Consider the following 22,778-nt stretch of genomic DNA (forward strand, 5'->3'; position numbering starts at 1 on the left):
CATAAGACCTCTTACTCAAGCGTTGTGATATTTCCATGATAGGTATCGTATCAGAGTAAAAGATGTGATTGTAATGATATTTTATAACTGATATATAGTGAAATTCGGAGTTAGTTCGGAAAACATGTTGCTGGCGACCTAATGTCACTCCTGCTATTCACAGCAGTTTCTCTGTTGGCAGATAGACATTTTGGAGTTTTAACACCGACTGAACATTGGTATCGCAATTTTGACTACTAGTATATGCAGTTCCTGGCACCTGGGGTAAATGGCACAACAGACCTGAGTTAGAACTGAGTATATCTCGTGAACCTTGTAAACTGTACTACGATTCGTATCTTACATTAATCAAATTCAGTTCTACTTACCTCCAACACTGCAACAGTTAGTAATTTGTTATGGAATCCATGTTTAGGGTATAAAGTGTCCTCAATCGTCGACCATTCCTTGTTTCTTAAGGCGCCTAAAGCATGTAACTCCCGTTTGTCCTTGGTTTCACCCACCCAATAAAGATCAACAAAGGAGAATAAATCCCCACTGGACATATTCTGCAAGAAGGAAGTCAACATTCACCACCAAGTTCACGCTAGAGCAGCTTATGGTCAATATGAGTTGTTAGGTGTCAGGTGCTTGCACAAGAACAGTCAAACATTCAGTCAAACACACGAAAGACTGATTTGCCTTATAATATTATGACATATTAACGTGACAAGGGTTAATCCCTAAATCTATTACTCTTGTTGGCTTATATACTATTTTACGCCCCACTCATCCGTATTCCAGCTATATGACAGCGATCTGTAAATAATCGAGTCTGAATGAGACAATCCAGTGTTTAACATCTTCACCATCAATCTATGCAACTGGTATACGATGACATGTATCATAATTATTATTATCATCATAAACTACTACTATTATCATTACAAATTAAGAGTGTAGGTTTCTTTCTAATGGTTGCAAACGCTTTCCTTCGTATTCCTTCCAGACACGAGAGCTGGCCCCTAAATTGGGCGTTTTCTGCACTTAAATCACGAACATTCTGTATAAGACCCGAGGAGCCATTCACGAGGTCTTTCTTTTTATCTCTCGATAGCATGTATTCAAACTCTTCATCCCACATACGCTCACATGACAAGAAAAATGGTTGATGGTGATGGCATCCAAAATGATCAACTGAGTTGTCTTGATGGTCTCACGAGTTGTCGCGATGTCCTTCACAGCCCCTGAAGTAGGTATGACCAGCCATCTGGACACCAACCGTTTCTCATCCTTCTTCATGTCTGTCTCCGCCAGATGGGCCTAGGCAAAGATTTAGTAGTAACTGATAAGCACACTCATCTTATACATACATGAATATCAATTCGTCTTTCTGCCACCGGCCGATGCATCAAATTTGAACAAGAGCCGTATGACGCCCTTTGAAATCGATTGATTTTACTTATTATAAGGTGTGTGCGTGTGCTGGGTGATACGTTCACCTTACAAGTTGTGGAATGAACACTATACGTTTGAGATCTTCCTGGTGGAGATTCGTTTTGTTCTTGTAACTATGAATCTTTATGCATAAAACTAAATATGATACAGATGAGACGTTCTCACTGGCCTCAGGTTCAGGTGGGTAAATCAGCGGAAAGGAAGTAAATGGTTACTGAACGATATCACTATCGATATATCTGAAGCCAAAGTTAAATGCATTGGGCAAATAACCTTGCTTTAATTTTGTAAGCAGAAATTGCATACAGAAACACATTCACAAGGCTGATAGCACATTGGATGTCCTTTGGGACTTGTCTAAATGTTGTATCCGGAGGAGATCATTGGGAAAGTCCAGCATTTCACGTTTTTCTCTTTCTCATTAAACGTCAGATGAGATCGGCTTTCATGTTTGACAGTTATCCTAAACCCCTGACGACAGATATGTAAGTATATTTCTGCTCCTCCCAAAGTTTATGAAAGAAATGCCCGATGTGCAAATCTCCGTTTTTCCTTACGTTTACCATGCGAGATAATCGTATATTAAGCTGGAAAATCAAATGTTTGAACAGAACTGAAAATTTCTAAAATTGTAAAGATTCAAGTAAATCCTGTGAGCTTTTGAAAATCTACATGGTATTAATTCCGCTTATCTCAATTGTATTGATCGTATTAAGGATTACGCTTAATCTTTGAGACAAGTTGTACCTGATGGAGGAGTTCAATGATACATTTAGAAGAACACATCACAAGGAGGTTGAGGTATTTCTCCTGATGGAGTTTGTAGATGCTGTCCAAGTAAAGATTTTCAGTCCCATTCATGTCGTGAACTGTGAAAATCATTGCTGTAGATGGCGAAGACGTAGTGTCACAAGGGATATGGCTATTCTCTGAAAGAGGTAGCGTCTGTCAATACACATCATTCATCTCAATAACGCCATATAAACTTTTGTGACATTCACACATCTTGAGGTCTGAGGGAAATTTCGTTTCAAAAGAGTTGATGTGTGAATATTTTCAGTTCTCAGCTTATTCCATTTAACTGACATGAAGAAATGTGATTCCCATTGTGTGCCCTCGAAATACTTAAAAATTTCGGTTACTTAGTTTTACAATATATGGATATGTTTTGTTTTGTTTGCTTGTTTGTTTCGCCCGACCGTTTGGTTCACTGTTACCCACCTGCAGTAGTTATGACCGTGTATGTCTTCCATGCTTCTGGTGACAGAATGGTGCACAATGCCCTCATTACGATATCTGTGTCGAAACGCATTAGAAGAATACAAAATGTTGAAATAACTCACATGACATTATTGTCTTCATTGCTGAACATTGGAACTACACTATCCTTGAATTCGCGATGGTTTTTATAACGAACACCAGACGAGAGGCTAAGCACGTATATAGTTACAGTGCTATTTAATGTTAGTTAAACAACGTTAAACAACATTCTACCCGGGAAAACGTCTTGCTGTCATGTCTGAAAACAAACAGATCTCTTGATAGTCACATGCCTCGCAACTCATCGTCACCCCAGGGTGTAAGGGTTGTTTTTCGGGCATTTCCTTCACTATCGTTGGTGACAGTTTCATTACAACTCGCCAGGATGGCGGTGATGCGCACGTTAAGGGTGTTTGCAACTTGGCCTGTTTGGCTAATAGTCTTTACGTATAATCAGTATTGTTTGCAGAATGACAGAATGGTCAATCCCATTGAACATTCGTGCCCAAGTCAAATTCCATTCAATATGTGGATTTATAATGTTTGGACGGAAAGAACCGTTATGTCTGTGTTATTTATGCTTTCTTTTAGAGCACAGTGTATTGTAACAATGCATATTTCGATGTATATGGTACCTTTAGCATATTTGTGACAAGGTCAAATGCAACCAAAAAATCAAACATAATTAAAACATAGTTATTACTTATTCATGACATATAATATACATTGCTGGTTATGAAAAAACATTAAAACAAAATTATAAGCGTACAATTGCAAATCAAAAGTGCAATATTTTGTACTTGGGTTTACTTCCCAAGAAACGAAGCAGCCGGGACACCGAACCCAGTCAGACTGGGTGGGTGTGCACTCAAGTGTAACGGCTGGTTCATTTGCAGATGCCCTCACGGCTCAATGTGTGTGTAAATATAGAGATGTTGGGTTTTGTAAATACATGCTCATTTTTTGTGTATCACATTTTGCAATCAACAGACATCAAAACATGTCGTATTTACAAGTATCACGCCTGCCTGTCTGTGTAATTACATAATGTGACAGAAACCGAACTTGGGCCATAAATCAATGCGTTTTGTTTATGGTGTATAGCCTGATAGGTGTTAAGTTCAAATTGCATGTGGTCAGTGATTGAAGTTGTGTATTGAATATTGTCATTAGCAGACAGGCAGGCAGACACATAGGTGTCAATAACACAGACATTGAGTTTTGTCTGTGACAACGACATATCTATATCACAGTTAGAAATTCTGTCAACGCTAAATAATGACATTGCTTTGAAGTATCGAACGTTGAAAGTGACTCGGTAAGAAGAACGTGTGGTGAAATAGACAAATGAAATTATATAAACAGTTTAAATCGGTAATCTACTGTCATAACATATAAAAAGCTCGCGCCTGTGAAATATCAACGAAACATTAGAAAAATAGCTCACCGAGCCTTCACCGAGTATTCACCGGGCGACCCGCTTCCAAGCTGTGTGAACCTATTTCACTGCGCATGTGCTATGGGCGCAGCGCAGCCCAGCTGTTGAAACCACTTAAATTCCCCTAAGCGCTGGGAGAAAATTAGTGAATCGTTTTCGCGCGTTTTTTTTCAAACTTTATAAGTTGAATTTGCAATTTTGATGATTTGTTTCGGTAAGTCCATACGGACAGGTATCAGAATCTGCAAAGTTGTGTTTTACGTTGCATGTGACCTTCAAATGTAAGTCAGTGTTATGTTTGACTACCAGTGACGACATATACAAGTAAGAAAGAGAGTGAATGAGTGCGTGAGGTTAGTTTTACTTCGCCTTTAGCAATATTCCAGAAATATAACGACGGGGGACACCAGAAATGGGCTTCACACATTGAACACATGTGAGGAATCGAACCCGGACGTGACGAGCGAAAGCTTTAACCACTAGACTACCCCACCACCTGACAGCGCAACAAAGAGCCCTTGACACATTGGCCCTCTGAAAATGACATTGTGTGTTCTGCGTAACGTCATTGTTGTCACTGAAACTCTAAAGAATATCAGTGTGTTATCTTTTAGCAGACTACATTTAAAGTTAGTTTTACGTGAAAAGTATGTTTTTTTTAACTTACACAAAATATAATCAATAAATATATTATCATGGCATTTCATCCACATTCACAAACATAGGCAATACGAAAAAATAAGCTAATTTATTGCAGTGAACTTGCTTCTTGATTTTGGATTAGATGTCTAAAATAGAGTCAATGATGAATTACTAAAAAAGCATAAGGTACAAAAAATACCAGCTCTAATTTAACAACGTTAAGGTTAAACTCACCAAGAGACAATGCGTGACCAAACCCTGAAACCAGTAACAGAAGCAGCATAGCTGTGTAGGTCCAGTAAACCACACTGACTAACTAAGCTGTATTGTACGGAGACATTTACACGAACCGTGTACAAACAGTTGTAAATAGGTTAGAAGCTAGCAATTATCAGTCTCTGTTCCATTTATAAGCTTTAACGATTCCCCGTGTGTCCACTCAGGTGTAAATGTCAGGTGACATCGTGTATTCGATTGGATGATCAGCACGGAAAGCAAAAAAATATCAATAAACTGTATAGGTGGAACCTGTTCATGACTGGATATGTTTGCATGGCACTTGATGGTAAGAATATGGCATTAATCACGCTTTTACCATTGATTGGAAAATCCCAATCCAAATAATATATACCAACATGCGTTTTGATAAAATGGATTTCCTACTTTTGGTAAATATTGGATCTTCTCATAGGGCTTAAACTTTGTGCACATTGAAAAACGGGGTCTATTGAAGACGAGTTTCATTACCAGTTCATCTGCGATGCCTTTGTTTGCCACATTTTAATATATATAATGCATACGTAAATCTCCATGCAATGTATAGTTTACATTTAGCGAATGTTTTGTTATTTTATTCAGTTGTACTCCGGGACACATGTCCGAAAAACTGTTGGACCAGGAGTCATGACTGCACCAGATCAAGTCTTTGCACAACGTGTGTCTCGGACCAAACTATCAAAAGTGGTCTGCGAGAGGTGCGAATTGGATTTAAGAGTGGGGTATTCCCCTGTACATAGGCGACAATGTATGCTATGGAGCAGCACAATATAAACAAGGACTCTGAGAAACTGATCTCGATTTTGTCTCTATAGAGATAGAAGACAACGTGTGTACCGATGTACCAAAAATGAACCGAAGTTCGGCACCGAACTGCGCTCGAAAAGGAGATATGATGTGGGTTGTAAGGGTAATCAAGGACCAAAATCTTCTACTTCACCTTCTTCAGATTGTCAACCGACAGTGGGAGTCTTTTCAAAACGACAACGCTTCGCCACTCATGTTCAGTATCATTGTTGACTTCCTTCACACTTCAGACGTCAATGGCTGCCATGACATCCCAGATCTCCGAATCCGAACACATTAGGGCTGCTTGCGGATTTACTGGAAATAGTTGTAAGTCTATTGCGATGTATACACGACAGACACATGCTCAACTGTCCAAATAATTTTGCTCTTAAGAGGGTATGTAAGTTCCACATATTTCGATGTATTTCGAGACACCATACCTTTAAACGTAATATATTTGTCATTTCAATTGTTGGCTAAACTCACTCACTATCACCAGTGGCTGAAGGGATGAGGTAAATCCACCTAGGGTCCATTCAGGTAGCAAACGTACTGTATGTTCCAATGGTCCCTAGTAGGGTGATCTTCCTTCAGTTGCTGGTAGCATATAGCCCGGTTTTTATATTGTATATCCTGTATATATAGTAGTAAATGTTTTAATGCTTACATCCTAGTTTTAAATTTCTGAAAACTTAGTTGTAATACTATACTTTCATGACAGATGTTACGAAATATATTTATATGTATAAGTATATGTTATTTTAGTCACAATATTTGTTAGGTTACAGTCTCAACAAACGCTTCTTGTTTCTTGTTACACCGCAGTTTATTTCCGTCGTGATGCGTTTCATTACTTGAACAGTATAAGTCATTCAGCGGGTTCACGCTGAAACCATACAGAACCTGATTTACCAAATGTTGCATGAAGGTACATCATGAATACTTGTTTAGGCTCAAATACAAATTATGAAAGAATAACTTTGCTTTTGACACGTTAGTTTATAAGTGAAAATTACGCTGTCGACACATTTGTTTACATTTCAAAGTTACGACAACTAATACAGCAAATTCGACAACAATTCTCCGGAAATGATGACAGTGCATGACTCATATAAAGGGTACTTACAAATTTCGTGGCAGAATCAGTTTGGTTTCGGTCTAATTGCATCAGTTTTGCTCCAAAGACGATGCTCGCCACCGAAAAACAGGCCATGTGCGTTTTCGCCTTCCCACCTGTCTCCTTGCTTAACCTCCCCCCAGTTATCTCCCCTAGAAGTCACCAATCCCACAGGAATTATCTCCCTTAGTACTTCCTACTGCTCTACACTGTCACCAAGACCTATAAACTAGGGAAAATTGAGATTACAATTTCAAAATTGAAATTGTCAAAGTTAAAACTGACTTATTGAGGGTTACAATATTGCTGAAATAATATCGATTTGACTTTACTCACTCCTACACGTAACTGTCCAACGTGTTGCAGGAAGAATAGAGAACAATTCAACAAGACAAAATCTGTAGATGTATTCAGTTTTAGTAAAAAAGCAGTAGAAGGCACGCCCCCTCGTGGACATACGACATAAAATAAAACCCTATATCGGTTACACTTACTTGGGTTGTCAGTCCAGATTTGAAGAGGTCATTATACGACAATGTCATATTGGCCACACAAGATATACTCATGCATACCTATTGAAAGGTGAGGATCCTCCGTTTTGTATCCCTTGTGATGATAGAAAAACGGCCAAGCATGTCCTGCTTGACTGTCTTGAATTCTCCATCATAAGGGATAAATATTTCAATATCAAAACAGTAAGGGACCTTTTTAATAATGTTAATTATCGTATAATCATTGATTTTTTAAAGAGATAGATTTGTTAAATGAATTTTGATATATGTTTTGTAAATAAAGAAAAATATATAATTGGTAGTTCTGATTATGAACTTAGATTGTTTGTGGCTGTATCCTCAAAGGGGGTTGAAGTAGCGTAAAATTATTGTCCTCCTGAGAGAATGCATAAGTCCCAAAAACTTTCCAAGTCAATTTCGCTCAACCATACTTTTTAATCATAGTACATTTGTTATTATAAATTTCGGCTAAATCATCCTACATTCGCCAGCGGCTGAAAGGATGGTGTAAATCCAACTAGGGTCTATGCAGGTAGCAAAAGTAATGTAAGTCCCCATGGTTCCTAGTATGGTGATCTACCTTCAGTTGTTGGCGATCTTATAGCCCGTGTTTTATATTGTATTGTCTGCTTTAATTAAAATGTTTTAGTTTTCCATGCTAGTTTTATATCCACATCTGTGATACTCCAGTTATTTTAGTCCGTCGATGGCTGGTTATTTACCTACTTGTGTTTATTGTGTATGCCCAACATTTCTCGTCACTCTATGACTGAAATATTGCCGAGGTGACGTTAAGTTTTAACTCACTCACTCGTGGACATACGCGTCTTGCGACAGAAAAATTGGTATTGCCATTATGCCTGCTGAACCGAGTTAAGATTCTTCTCTGTGTTAATGCAATAATAAAAACAAACATATCTGATTGAACAGTGTAATGTTTTCTGAGTTTGCGTGTGCGTCTCGTTTCTATTGAACAGTGTATGTATTCGAAATGAGTACTTTGTTATCCTATTACTAAAATGTGAACTCACTCTCTCGTCCCCATTGCATTGTAAATTTATTGTCAACCACCAAGATATAGCCGTGTAACTCCTCCACTCCTAATGTATTACTTTTGTATATGTATTACTTCTATAGTTAAGCATATAGTCCAGGGACCTTGGCTATGCCACCTTTGGACTAGTGAGGAGGCAGAGAACATGTCTCAACCATATCCACTTTGAGTTGGATTGGACACCAAAACATCCACCAGAGTTTCTGCTGTCCTACTTCTTGCACAGATCTACTTCTATCAAACTTAAAAGCTCGCACGTCCACTATCACCTCCGTCCAGGATTCGTCCTTTAATAAAAAAGCAACAAAACCCTTTCCACATCCATAAGAAGTCTCTGCTAAACGCAGAGTCGCATGTACAATTGTGACTATGTCATGAGTACATGTATATATGTATATATATTCTTTTCAGAAGCATTACAGCTTTACGATGTTGTTTGTAAACACTCGAGTATAGACCAGACCATCCGATAATTGAAACCACGCGATACGACGACAGAACATGTGTGTCGATCACTATCAAATAGTGAAAAAGGTAACCGTATCCTGCACCACCATTGACACCTGTCAAATACATATGCAAAGTCTAGTCATTTGTTCACCTGAAATAATTCGGGAACGTTTGGTACGAATCCAAATAGGGAATTACATCAGACATAATATTTGTCACTGGTGAATCAAATTGTCTACCATCAAACCTTTGGAAAGATGTAAGGAGATCATGAATGTTGTAACCTTAATCGAACAGCTCCTGAGCAAGCAAGAGTTGTATGAAGCTCTGCGAATTCTTGGTAAAAACAGCATGCCTAATTGTACCTCAAAAGTTGTGCAATGTAAACACCAAAGGCTGGAGCTGTTGGAATATTGCTCGACATGAGAGGAAAGTTGACAATTGAAATGTTGAAATCGCCCGTTTTGTCATTAAACCTTGTGGAGGTGTTTTTTGTCACTTTTTAATTTTTTCATACATGCTTATTTTCAAGTACAGATCGGTAAATCAGTGGAAGGCAAATGACTTTTGATGGCTATTGATCGATATCAATGCATCGATATACCTGAAGCTTCAGTTAATCGTGTTTGCCCAATTACCTTCTTTAAATGTTGCCACCCCGACCAGAAATTTTGATCGATATACATAAAGAAACAGATTCACAAATGGGGGAGTACAATTGTCGCCATGGGGATTGCCGACTTCTTGTCAAAAAGTACATGTATTTGCTCCAAATATTACAATAATGTTATAAATGAGAAAGTCCAACATTTCACATAACGTTTTCTAGGTAAGCTTCAAATGACATTCAGTGTAGACAAATTGTTCTGAACCTCTGAAGATAAATATGAAGGTATATCTGTGTTCACCTCTTTTATTCACAAATGCCCCGTAGATCATATAATAACGTTTTCTTATAAGTTTGTCATGGTGGAAAGAGGTATGCAAAGTTGAGAAATGTTTTGACATAACGGAATTCGGCAGTTTTCAGAATTCACATAGTAATTATTCCGCTTGTCTCAAATACCTTCTGTGAATATCGAGAAAGTCCTTCCTTGAAAGTAAGGGGCGGTGGGGTAGCCTAGTGATTAGAGCGTTCGCTCGTCACACTGAAGACCCGGATTCGATTCTCCACATGGGTACAATGTGTGAAGCCCATTTCTGGTGTCCGCTGCCGTGATATTTCTGGAATATTGCTAAAGCAGGTTTCTTCATCAGTTAACATAGTTTCCTTATATAAGTTATCATTTCGTATATCACGCATACCAAGATCTTTGTGAAACAATTTATGTAATGATGTTTACATATAATGATTATGCTATTTGAGGCAGTCGGTGGGAACAACTATAACTTTATATGCAGGGCATCCAGACTTTGGATGGCACCTGGCTGAGATTGGTTGTTGTTGTATTGCACTCAGTAATATTCCAGCTATGGGACAGACCGGTTTATTCCAATTCTGTTTCCCTTTTTCAGTTTGTGCATTTTACCAATGACAATATCCCGCACTGATTCAACCCGCTCTGAAAGACATTCGACAGGATCGCCTTCTCCTTTGGCCCATTTTTAGGCATATGCCTCGACAGTATCCATAATGATTTTAATGTTGTAATTCCAATTGGTAGGATGCTGTTCATGATTTTTAGGTCTAAATTTCAATAGTTGACGAAGGTCGCTATTGTCAACAATGGACAAGTCACCTGTGATTATATGTTTTGCGGGTGTGTTTGTTCGGCCATGCGTTTCTAAAATTGAACAACCTGGCCAAGGATGTATTATGTTCCCAAAAAAAAAAGGATCTTGTTGGTATTTCTTGAAATCTGATATATTTTGGCACATTTTGGAAAACTGACTTTTGTCTCAAAACGTTTCTTACATTTAAGTAGCAATTCACTTGTTTGCAAGTTTCGGATGCAGGAACATTCGGTCTTTGTCTGATTCAGCAGAGCCTATTTCTGGTTTGGCCAGACGATTCGAATCAATATGTAGAACTATATTCTCTAGTATTATGGGCATGGAGACTATGTTCAACACAAACATGCTACAAATGTTGGACAACGTGGACTGTTATTCTCATTGTGAACTATTCAAGCGATCAGATGCTAGATCAACCCCGGAGGAATTGCATAACGGCTGATCGGTTAGCTCCCTCCGACTATTGTTGATGTACTTTGGACCAGTTTGTAAATAGTTTTTCTTCTTGTTTTAATTTACGCAGGTCACCTTCAATTCCAGCAGTGATCACACAAACTCCATTTCCGTATTTGGATCACAGCTGGCTGAGTCAGATTTGATTCCTTCTGTTTTCGTTCAGTTTGTGCATTTCACAATGTCATGCAATGGTATTCGTAAAGGAAAATGAACCTGTTTATGTCTCCTGTACTTTGAAATATCCTAGGACATCGGGAAACTGATATTTTTGCTTGGAGATGTTACTTAATTTAAGGCATCAATTTACTTGTTAGCAAAGTTTAGATTTTATTTTTCTCAACTGAAACGTGTATAGAGAAACCTTTGACTGTTTATACTAGTATATGTCAGGAATCAATCGGTACATTCTGTTTAACATTTACTACGCTTCTCTGTCGTTCTACATTCGTCACATGGTGTTGATGTATGCGTCGAAAATAGAGGTCTGTCTGGTTGTCCGTCATATTTGATATCACAGAAAATAAAGCAGAAGACGTGTTGCAAACACACACACATTAAGTGTAAGGAACGGCTCTAGCTAATTAGTGAAAGGTTTCAGAGCTTGTGTAGGCCGTGATATCAAATGTTGAAAACATTATGAGAATCCAAAGAGTACATATTGATCAGTTTGGGACTAAGGCTTATCGTTAAAATGTTTGAAAACTTACCCAGTGCAATCTTATCCGAAAATCAGATTCATTTCACATCCTGCCTACATGAAGACATATTTACTGATGCATCTGCGATAACACAATTTTCCGATGCCACATAAATGGGATATTATTGTCGTTGTTAGCACGAGTTAAATGTTGATGAAGCTGTTGATGTCACCCCACAGGCAGCCCATCTTGGAGACACGCGAGAATATTTGTAAATATGCCACATGACAATGATCATGATCGTATGGTTTGAATTAAGTTTGGGAATGTAGCATGATATTTCACATAAATATGTTGTTTGCATAATAGCAAGTTTAATTGCTATGCATTCAATCTTACCTTTCTGTAAAGTGGTCTTAAAGCCAATCTATCTTTCAATGGGAAATGGGATCTTGCAAGACCCTATGACTGATACTGACCCAAGTGCAAGCTTCCACAAATGGGTAGTAGTTAATTTGCGTGAGGTGGATTCACAGGAAAAGGTTTACACTGTTTGACAACTGTAAGAATCAACTCTTGGGGCGTTGGGGTAGAGAAGTGCTTGTCACGGATTCGATTCCCGACATTGTTCACCTTGCAGTGGTATTGTTCGAACATTGGAAGTACCAACGTAAAACAATATTCACTCACTCATAATAGACTAGGCCCGATTCTGGAAAAAGGCTCAAATAAAAGATGTTGAGGAATTTTTAATAGGATTTGGTATCCAGGCTATTTTACCTATTTAAAGGGTGCTGATCACGAAAAAATAGGATACCAAGCTGAAAAAAAGTGTTTTTGACCCTCAAAATTGAAAAACAAAATGGCCGCCAAAATCGCCTAAAATAGTGGTAGGTGTGCACAGTATTTTCGCCTATAACTGTATCTCTAATTTTTAAATTTTGGAAACTTGACCTTATATGACATTTAAAGAATGCTGATTATGGATAAATAGGATTCCAAGCTGAAAATGTTTTTGAGCCTTTTAAAATTTAAAAACAAAATGGCCGCCATAGTCACCTCAAGCAGTGGTATGTGTGCATAGTATATCATCACCTGTGACTGTATATCTTTTTTTCTAATTTGTTTAAACCTGATTCTGTTTGACATTTGAAGGGTGCTGATCACGAAAAAAACAGGATACCAAGTGAAAAAATTGTTTATGAACCTCAAAATTGAAAAACAAACTGGCCGCCAAATCACCTTTTCAGTGGACAAACAAACTGATTGTTAGATTGGTATATGATGAAACATAAATGACCACTGGACAATTAAACTGTTATTATCGTTGTAACCACAAAATATAGAACTGACTTTCATTTAAATATATATATATATATATTATAAAATTATTTTTTAAACGTATTTTATCAAAATTGTCATAAATTATTAGGAAAAAGTTGTTAACTGAACGCTTTAGTCGTTTGCATAGTTCAGATAGTTAGCAACACATTATGAAACATTACTGAGCACAGTTGCATTTGTTTTTAAAGTTTTTTTAAAAAGGTGGTAATTTGACAATTCAAAATAATGAACGGCCCCTTTACTTTTAATTGCTGCCTTCTTTAGACATGTCAAGTTGCTGGTGCAATTATTGTAAGCCTTTTACATTGACATTTTTTTCATAGTGTATCTACTTTCAATAAATGGCAAATAAGAACAATACAATGAATAATATACTGCATTTTCAGTTACAAAATGTAAGTGAAACCCTGCTGTTCAAATCCTATTGACTGGAAGAAATGTATGTTTTGTCAAGAAGTTAACTTGGAACAACACCAGCCTCCTCTATTACGTGATGGCACTAAACACCAGCTCTGATATTCTGGAAGCTTCTCGATTTGATCAGGACTTGAATTGTAAACTTTCTGGTGTATGTGACCTAATTGCTGCCGAGGCTAAATATTATTTACCCTGTCTTAGTTCCTTTAAAAGAAATACGTCAAAAACCAAAAATGCTCATGAATGTAACATAGACCCACCATTGGCATGGTAGAACTCTGAAATTCGTTATGATAGATACACCACCTCATACTGGTGTTGGGGTTGATGAACAAAGTGCCATCAATTGCATACTGGACAGTGTCTACATGTTCCTTAAACATTTGTATGTTGACTTCATCCAGTAACGAGATCCAAAGATCTTGTTCAGTTGTTCCACAAAGCAGGACAAGTTACAAGCAGGTCATGCGACTTGACACATCCATGACAGAGTCAACGTTGAAAACAATGAATCACACGCTGGTTCTGTGATACCACTAAACCTCATACCAAACAGATATGTTTTCTTCACAGCAGACAATATTGATATCCTGGATAAAATCTTGGATGGAAAAAACACCTACTATGCGACACGAGTAGCAGCATGGACCAGCCCCTGATGTGATTTTTTTACACATTATAACCATCAAAACTTTAGATATTCCAGATGTCATGTCAAAAGTCAGTTCAGCTAACATGCCTGTTTCTCTTGGCACACTTTCCATCTCTTAAAGCTGACAACACCTGGATGTTGACAGGAACTGCTCATAAAAGAAAGTACATTCCAGTGGGGTAAAGTTTATGAGAAACTGCCAGTACATTCTGTTGCATCGTTGTTGCCATTTCATGCACTTACGGGCCGCGATCATACCAAGAGATCAGCCTGGAAGGTCTTTCTCAACTATCATCATCTCCTAAATGATTTGGGTGCTGAAAACATGAACCAAGACAAGACCAGATCCTCTGACGAATTTGTGTGAAAGGTATAAGGTGTTCATAATGTTCAAAGTGTGAACACTGTGCGTAGGATTTTGTTTGACAAACCATTCAGACCTGGGATCAGTAATAGACATGTCTCTGTCTGCCGACAGCAGTATGCAGACGACACAGAGCTGAACAAGGTTTTCTCTCCCAATGCTACAGATGCTCACGATGCAGTTTCAGAGGTAGCTGGCTGCTGTGAGGATATAAAAGCTTGGGTGTTTCAGAACAAGCTGAAGCTGAACGAGTCAAAGAATGAATGTCTTCTCTTGGTTCTCAGCATAGAAGGGCTGAGGCAGGAATCCGCGAATTCCAGTTTGGAGACAGTCGTGTTCCTCTTTCGTCTGGGGTCAAGAATCTTGGGGTCACTCCCGACTCAGATCTTTCGGATCTCATGTCAATAATCTTACCAAAACCCGCTTTCTTGTCCTCGGGAATATTGGTAATGTTTGCAAGTGCCTGACAAAGAACTCTACTGCCACACTGGTCCTGTCGCGAATCTTGTCACGGCTCGACTGTTGCAATTCCCTTCTGTCTGTGGCAACTTAACAGCATATTAACAAACTACAACGAGTTCAAAATACTGCAGCAAGGATTGTTACACTGCAATTCCCTTCTGTCTGTGGCAACTAAACAGCATATTAACAAACTACAACGAGTTCAAAATACTGCAGCAAGGATTGTTACACTGACTAGGAAATCAGAGCATATCACACCTGTTCTCCACAGCCTTCACTTGCGCCCTGTGGAACAGCGTATCAGCTACAAGCTCCTTTGTCTTGTCTTCCAGTCTCCGGTCCAGTCAGGCTCCTCCCTACATATCTGATCTGATTAAAGCCTACACACCAGCAAGAACTCTACGTTCCCAAACCAAAACCCTGGTCCATGTTCCCATGGTAAAAACATCCCGCTATCGGGAGAGAACATTTGCATATTCAGCCACTAAAGCCTGGAACTCTCTGCCCCAGTACCCGAAAGACTCTGAATCATTGTCAGTTTAGGCCCAAACCCAAAACCTTCCTGTTCAGACTTGCTTTCTCTGTGTAACTTCTCTCATCTCCTCTCGGACATGTGCACTTAGAGCATGTCCTGTGCGTGGATTCAGCAGCGTTACAAGTGGATTGTTCTTATTATTTTTAAACCTGAGTTGATGCCACCAACAAGTGATGCCCTATGCCACCACATCCAGCGTGTCCATTAGCAAATCATGATCTGGAGGAAAGCCTGGGAAGCTATTCCATCACTTCCCAAATTCACAGAGATGGGTTGGACACGAGCAAACAAAGGTAAACAACCCCAGCTGATGTCTTAGGATCCCATTTCTGAAGCCTATTTTGCACTTATTACGTGCTCATGTCAAACAATGCGCTGCAAATGCAAGAGATCAAATCTTCCTTGTACTGCTGCGCGTGGTAAGTCACAAAGATGCTTATTCAATAATTCTTTGAATATTATGAGATGTTGAATTGAAACTTGTTTATGGTTGTGTTGACCAAATTATTAAGCATAACATGGGAAATTGAAAGTCCTATGTATATGAGAATCAAGTGTGAATAACATTCTTGTTATGACGTTGGTATGTTTCAGCTGATATATTGTGTTGAGAATTGTTTGTTAAAGTTTCATTGATTATCCGTATGGTTTTCATCCGAAATGATTAAAACTGTTCATGAAAAATATGTAGTTGTATATTGGTATAACTTTGAATACTATTTGTTTCCTCACTGTCTCAATATGGTCAAGGTAACAATGATGATGTAATCAGCACAAAATCAGCTATTTTTGCGGCCATTTTGTTTTTCAAATTTGAAGTTCATAATCAAAATATTTTGGTAGTTGGTATTTTCCCCATGGTCCCTAGTATGGTGATCTACCTTCAGTTGTTGGCGATCTATAGCCCAATTTTACATTGTATTGTCCAGAAATAATTTTCTACTTTTAAAGATATATGCTAGCTAGTTTTAACTCAATCTGTGATAATCTAGTGGTTTTACTGTCCTTCTTTGACAGGGTTTTATATATTATCTGTATGTATTACAAATTTAGAACTAGTTTTAGTCACGATATGGCTGAAATATTGCCGATGTGACAACGATATTGCGAATAGGTTTGATATGTAATATAGTACAGGCCATGTGTAAACTACTAGTCAAGTTATAAAAATGACAAGTCCGTCATCTTTTTTATACAGAAATAACATGATATGTATGGTCTTGGGAGTAAGAGAAAGTTTTAATATCGCCTTGAAAATCACGTTGCTAGAAGACCACAGTTGTGTGAAGATCATTTTTCATCCTAGGCCTATTTTGTGGCCTTCACCACTGTTGCAGCAAGGTGAATGTTTTAAACACTATCTTTATTGCTATACTTACTTCTTTTATATCATTTGAAGTGCTTGAAGGCAAGATAATGAATCTGTGACAACGATGAAGTTTTCTCCCGTCCAGTATTTTGCACTTTCAGATTTTGCACTCTTGTCGGCTCTGCCGAACAGTCACGTCGGGCTATTCCGAAGAATGACGTCGGGCTATTCCGAACACTCTCGTCGGGCATTTCCGAACAATGACATCGGGCATTTCCGAACACTCGTGTCGGGCTATTCCGAACAACGGCGCCGGCTGACGACCTCTATGACGTGTGTTTATGGTGCGGTCATTTCGTACATATTATATACTCTGATGTCCAGCCTATTACTGAAATTTGTATAATTTAGTCCGTTCCAAAATATAGCTGGAATATTGTTGAGTGCAGCGTTGAACATCAATCCAACCAACCAATTTTTGAAACGTGCGCGAGTTGTTTTTTTCACTCGACATTATGGATAAAAGGAATTCATGTAGATTAATTACAATTTCAGGAAATGTTTGTTCCGAATAAGGAATAAACGTCACTATAGTGAAATTTTACAAAGAATGAAAAACAACAAGACGGCGTACTGTTTATAGTGGTGTGTTCTTATCTTAATATTTAAAAGTGTCCTCACTCAATATATTGATATACCAGTTCCACGCCCTATAACGGTATTGTGTAATAGTGTAACCATAACTCATATATTATATTAGAGAATACGTGACGTTGCTAACAAGGCCAGATATGTTATTGTTTGACATGGTATCTCAACATCCAGATAATCATGATAACTTTCTCCGGTAACCATGCAGGTAAAACAAGTCACATTCAAATACTGCCATGAACGAATGCATCATATGAAGTTATACTTTGCAATTTACGCATATCAGGATGTCAAAAACACTTCATGTGGTTAAAAGTTATTTATCAGGTGTGCTGAGCAGTTATATACCAATTAACAACTCTTTCATATGTGCGTATGGCGGAGGGATTTTCTTATTCTCTGTGGTACAAAGTTGTCATGAACGATTCACCACGTGACAATTCCATCTACAACTTTCAAAGACACTGGTTATAGCCACCAGCAACCCAAGCTAGGCCACCTCATTGGGGATCATGGGAACTTACGGTACCTCAGCTTCCTGCACATCCCCCAGTAGGCTTTAAGTCGTCACTTTAGCTACTGGTGATTGTGGACAATATTAGCCTATCTAAAGAAAGATCAAGAGTTTTTATGAAAGTTAAAGGTTGGTGGGAATAACCAGTAGACAATAATGCACGACCTTTGGGGTAAACTATCACCAGTTATTTACAAATACAAAAATCCGTTGAGTACTGATCTTAACCTGATTAAGAATTATTGATAGGCATTGATCAATACACTTTACTGAAACGTGAAACATATGTGAAAGAGCAATATGAAAGAACCACAAACTATAAATCACACCACACCGAGTCTCCTTAAAGAAATATTGGTCCGTTTAGCCAGGTAACATGTTAACCATGAAAACACATGTGATTCCACTTACGTGTAATTTAACGATGTCAATTCAGTAATTTGATAGACAGTAGGCCTAAACACAGATGAAATATTCCTTCATTTTTTTTCAAAATATAGCAATTTAAAAGTAAATATTAACTATTAAAATATTCACTAGAAAAAACGCTCAAACGGAAAGTCCATGAAAAAGAGTGCTGTATTAATTATTAACAGTATCACTTGATTGATGTTGTGTTCAAAATGCAGTTCTTATATTTACTTGTAAATCATATAACTGCCAGGAATCAAACAGGTATTCCTGAACAGTGTCTGTACATTCGCATTACAAATGTGTTCCGGTGTGTTTCTATATATCAGGTTTTTCAAATATAGATCACTTATCTTTATGTAATAATCTTTATTTTATTGATTTGATATATGTCTGGTCGCTTTCTTATTGAAACATTATTTCAGTAAATGTATATTATGGAGAAAACTGAACTGTTTGTGTGCAAAGAGACTTGATCACATCAGGGCATTAATTCCCACAGTGTCCGTGACACTTTCTATTATTTCACGTCTGAATACAAAATATGGGGCATACGGAAGATGAGGATGCAGAAAAAATACTGGAAGCCTTACTTTAATACATGATTAATGTGTTTGTTTTTTGATGATATGTGGACGTATTTCATGGAAGACAAAATTAATTGGCCACGAAAAATAATGGAATTACGTATTTCAACAGGGACAAGGGTGAAAATAATTAAACAATGCTGACGTTTAAACCATTCGAGTCTTAAACACCATTTAGATGACACTTGAAGTGTCGGTCGATCATAATGACTGGAACAGATATAAATGAAAGCAAATGACGTCCTCGGTGCCCGTCAGTCAGTATTGGAGCACAGTGTAAGGGAAACCACTTTCAACTCAGTCGTGAAAATTAGCTGCCCTTGACATTCCTATAAGGTCACGGTCGAATATTTCAAACGTTTATCAACATGACTCAACAAACACGTTCCTGATGTAAAAGTAAGTTGTTCCCCGGACTAATGTTTGGAGTTATCTCATTTATTAATATTTGGCTTGGGAGAACGCGACAGATTGGCCAATAAAACCCATTCCTTGATGAAACAATCATCGTGTTTTTCAGCAGGGCACGTTTCCAAAATTAATATTTATTTATATACACAGGACCAGTTAAATTCTAACACCTACGAATAGTGAATGGAGACACGCATAATTATCGTGTTTTGTGTTTGTTTTGACGGTTCATAAACCACACGGATGAATTATTACCGTTTGTTATATTATCAGCAAATAAGCGACGCCATAGGCACAGCGAAAATTGCTGAGGCCAATGACGCTTGTTCGGTAAAGGACGACAGGGCTACACAGTGAAGGTTTGGTGTTGATCGGACTGTACAGTCCGTACATGGCTGACAAAGCCGTACTTTATGGTTTGGAACTGCGTAATATACTGAAATAGACATGGTGCTATATTTAGAATCGGGTATCCCTGTTTTGACCAAGACTTGTTGGCTTAGCCATCTCATCGCCGAAATACGCACCACGTTTAAGAATGTAACTTCTGTTGCTTGTATTTTCGTCAATTTTCTTCTCTGTGTCTTTTGAAGTATATTGCCCGAAGTACATGTAATAACTTATGATATTACTTCTGTCCATGTGTGACAATGTTTTGAATTACCAACTTACTGTCTTTTGTAACAAACGTAGTAAAACATTTCATTGTTGTAATAACACTGACATGTATATATGTATTCGATGCAAAGGCGCGACTTATCACTTTATATTCGCTTAGGTAACATTACGAACTTTAGATTATGGAAAACAACTAGTTACAATTCAGTAAACTTCAAATTAGTAAGTTCAATTATATTTAATCTATTCGAGCTTGGATGTATAATTACTTGTATTTATACATTATGTTTCAGTATATGAAACATGACAACGTAATGATGCCTAAAAAGTAAATTCAAACTATTCTATTGTGTTTGAATTCTTTGTATGTCCTTGAAATTTCGTATATTGTTTCCTATTTATTAGGTAGTTGAAGGAAATATAATTTTTAGTAACCGCTAAACCATTACATCTAATTCAATCAAGGTGCGTACGAAGTATTTTAGTATCCATTCCCAAGGAAGAGTACCAGGCACTTACCTCTGTAAAAACATCATAATCCCCTTTCTCGCCGACATGCGTTCATTTGCTAAACGCTGTACAAGCCTATGATAATGATTAGCAATTGTTATCAAAACACTTTAAATACTTCTTCTGATTGATACTAAAGTAGGGATCTCTCGTAAGAAAAGCTAACATTTGCTCAGTACTGCTAAATTGGTTGAAATAATAGGTACAGTACAACACACATGTGCGTCTCTCGCTGAATAAGAAGTGCTTTCTGTTGACGACTGTATGTGGCTCTCGCTGTAAGAAACTGCTAATTACCTGCCCCATAAACACGTCACTCGCTGTGAGGAGCTGATTAATTTGCCCCATATATGCGTCTCTCGGCCTTAATGAGTTAAGGAGCAGACGATCGTTCTTGCGGAAGAGGAAGTTTCCCTTTCATATCATGCGTATAAAAGTTGCTGTCGCGATCGGCAACTTGAGAAAACAATGCGAAAATGGAATTTTGTTCGGTAATAGCCGCTTGTTCGGTAATACCCGACACCGCTCTACCCTGATTTACGCAATGAAGACAATGGCTTACATCCTTCCATAACTCAAAATGATGCAGTCGTTTCTTATTAAAACGGAAATTAACTGACATAAATAAAGTGACCAAAATATACGTGGATAACAGTGCATGTACGCCATCAAATCATTGCCTTTCCATTATCCTATCACATGCTCACATGTCGCTGAAGTCCATGGTGCCAACATAGTGACATAAAAAAGAAATGTCTTACAAGACTACACGTCAGCCCAAACCAGCCCTGTCTTACAAGCATGCCGGTGCACAGATCATTCATCCACCAAAATAGAAATACACTGTTTCGATTTGCCAAACAACTCTGGATCCTGATAATGTAGCTGTCAACTACGAAAGAACTATTAACTGATGAAATGTACAAATTTTCATGATTTCAAACACATTCTGATGAGAGTACATGTACTGCTTACACTTTTAGCGAACAGAAATCATATAGAAACATTTAGTACATTCTTCTCCGCTGTATTAAACCTGAGAAACCCACCTTCACAATTAATTGACCTTGTATTTCAATTATTTTCCTACATCCAGCATGTATGTTTTATTTATATTTGCATTTTGTTTGTATTATGGGCCAATTTCTTACATTACTGAAATAAAACGTCTGTATGTCTGTCTGTTTTAGCGAACACCTGGTGTCATCGCTGACAATTTATGTTACATTTGTCCCGGGCTGACTGGAAACGGTTTTGTCGCTGTTATGTACCTTTACGATCATTTAGAGTTTAAATTTAACTTACCCATTACTAGAACTGATAATGTCATAGATAAGAAGACCTAATACCTTCCGACTATTAAAACCTGACCACTGTTTTCAGTTGTTGAACATATTGATGAACAGTTTTCTCTCTAATTGCTGATGTTGTTCTTCCAACATATGAATAAATCATGTGCTATCACTTTGATGACATATTCAGATCTGTCCAAAACCTTACTTAAAATAAACTTGTATAAATATATTATGAACAAATATAAGAAAACATTAATATGCCATTACTTACTCATTTGAGAAGACCTTCGTGTTTGTACTGTTTTTTGGCAGACCAAGTGCAACCTGCAAGAAGTCAAACTGTTGTTCCACCATTTCCAAGTCACAACTCGTGCCTTCCCATAGCTCGAACAAGGTTTCGTCCCCAATGTACGCATAGCGGCCTTGCAGTACTCTACGCAGGTGTACGTCATTATTGACGCTCGTCACATCTTTGTCCTCATCCTTGTTGATCTGGATTCCCTGCCATATGGCCTAGTAGTCACTGAGATTGGAGTCCTGGTGGTGCTTTTGAGGTCGCCTTCGCTGGTTGGCATGTCGGCAGTCCTGGGAATACATAACTTTTTTGTAAATAGCGGGTGCTAGCGGTAGGGCAGGACCGTTTCGCGAACACATGGTGTCATCACTGCTGTGATCCATTCATATAATTTTCACAGCTTTGTTTCTGCACATAGTCAAAATACTGAGTATTCTTTCGTACTGACGTTCTGTATTTCATTGTGTGTTCAGACATATGTGTTCAGACGGTGTGCCCGTAAAAGTCGTGGTGGAGGGATTGCCTTTATTCTTAGGGATCACATTATGTTTTCTGAATCAAAATTACAATATGAGGCAAAGTCATTTGAATCTTTTGAGC

At 38.0% G+C, this 22,778-nt stretch overlaps 1 long non-coding RNA gene across 1 annotated transcript; it reads left to right on the forward strand.

Annotated features, from left to right (window-relative positions):
* Window positions 1–755: 755 nt before the first annotated feature.
* LOC124277290 lies at window positions 756–20,977 on the forward strand. The gene is made up of 4 exons (XR_006898789.1): window positions 756–833; window positions 12,467–12,473; window positions 15,666–15,670; window positions 20,967–20,977. It is a non-coding gene; the product is annotated as an uncharacterized LOC124277290 (long non-coding RNA).
* Window positions 20,978–22,778: the final 1,801 nt, after the last annotated feature.

Source organism: Haliotis rubra, unplaced genomic scaffold (assembly GCF_003918875.1).
Source record: "Haliotis rubra isolate DU_JTF1 unplaced genomic scaffold, ASM391887v1 Scf1059, whole genome shotgun sequence".
Lineage (NCBI taxonomy): Eukaryota > Metazoa > Mollusca > Gastropoda > Lepetellida > Haliotidae > Haliotis > Haliotis rubra.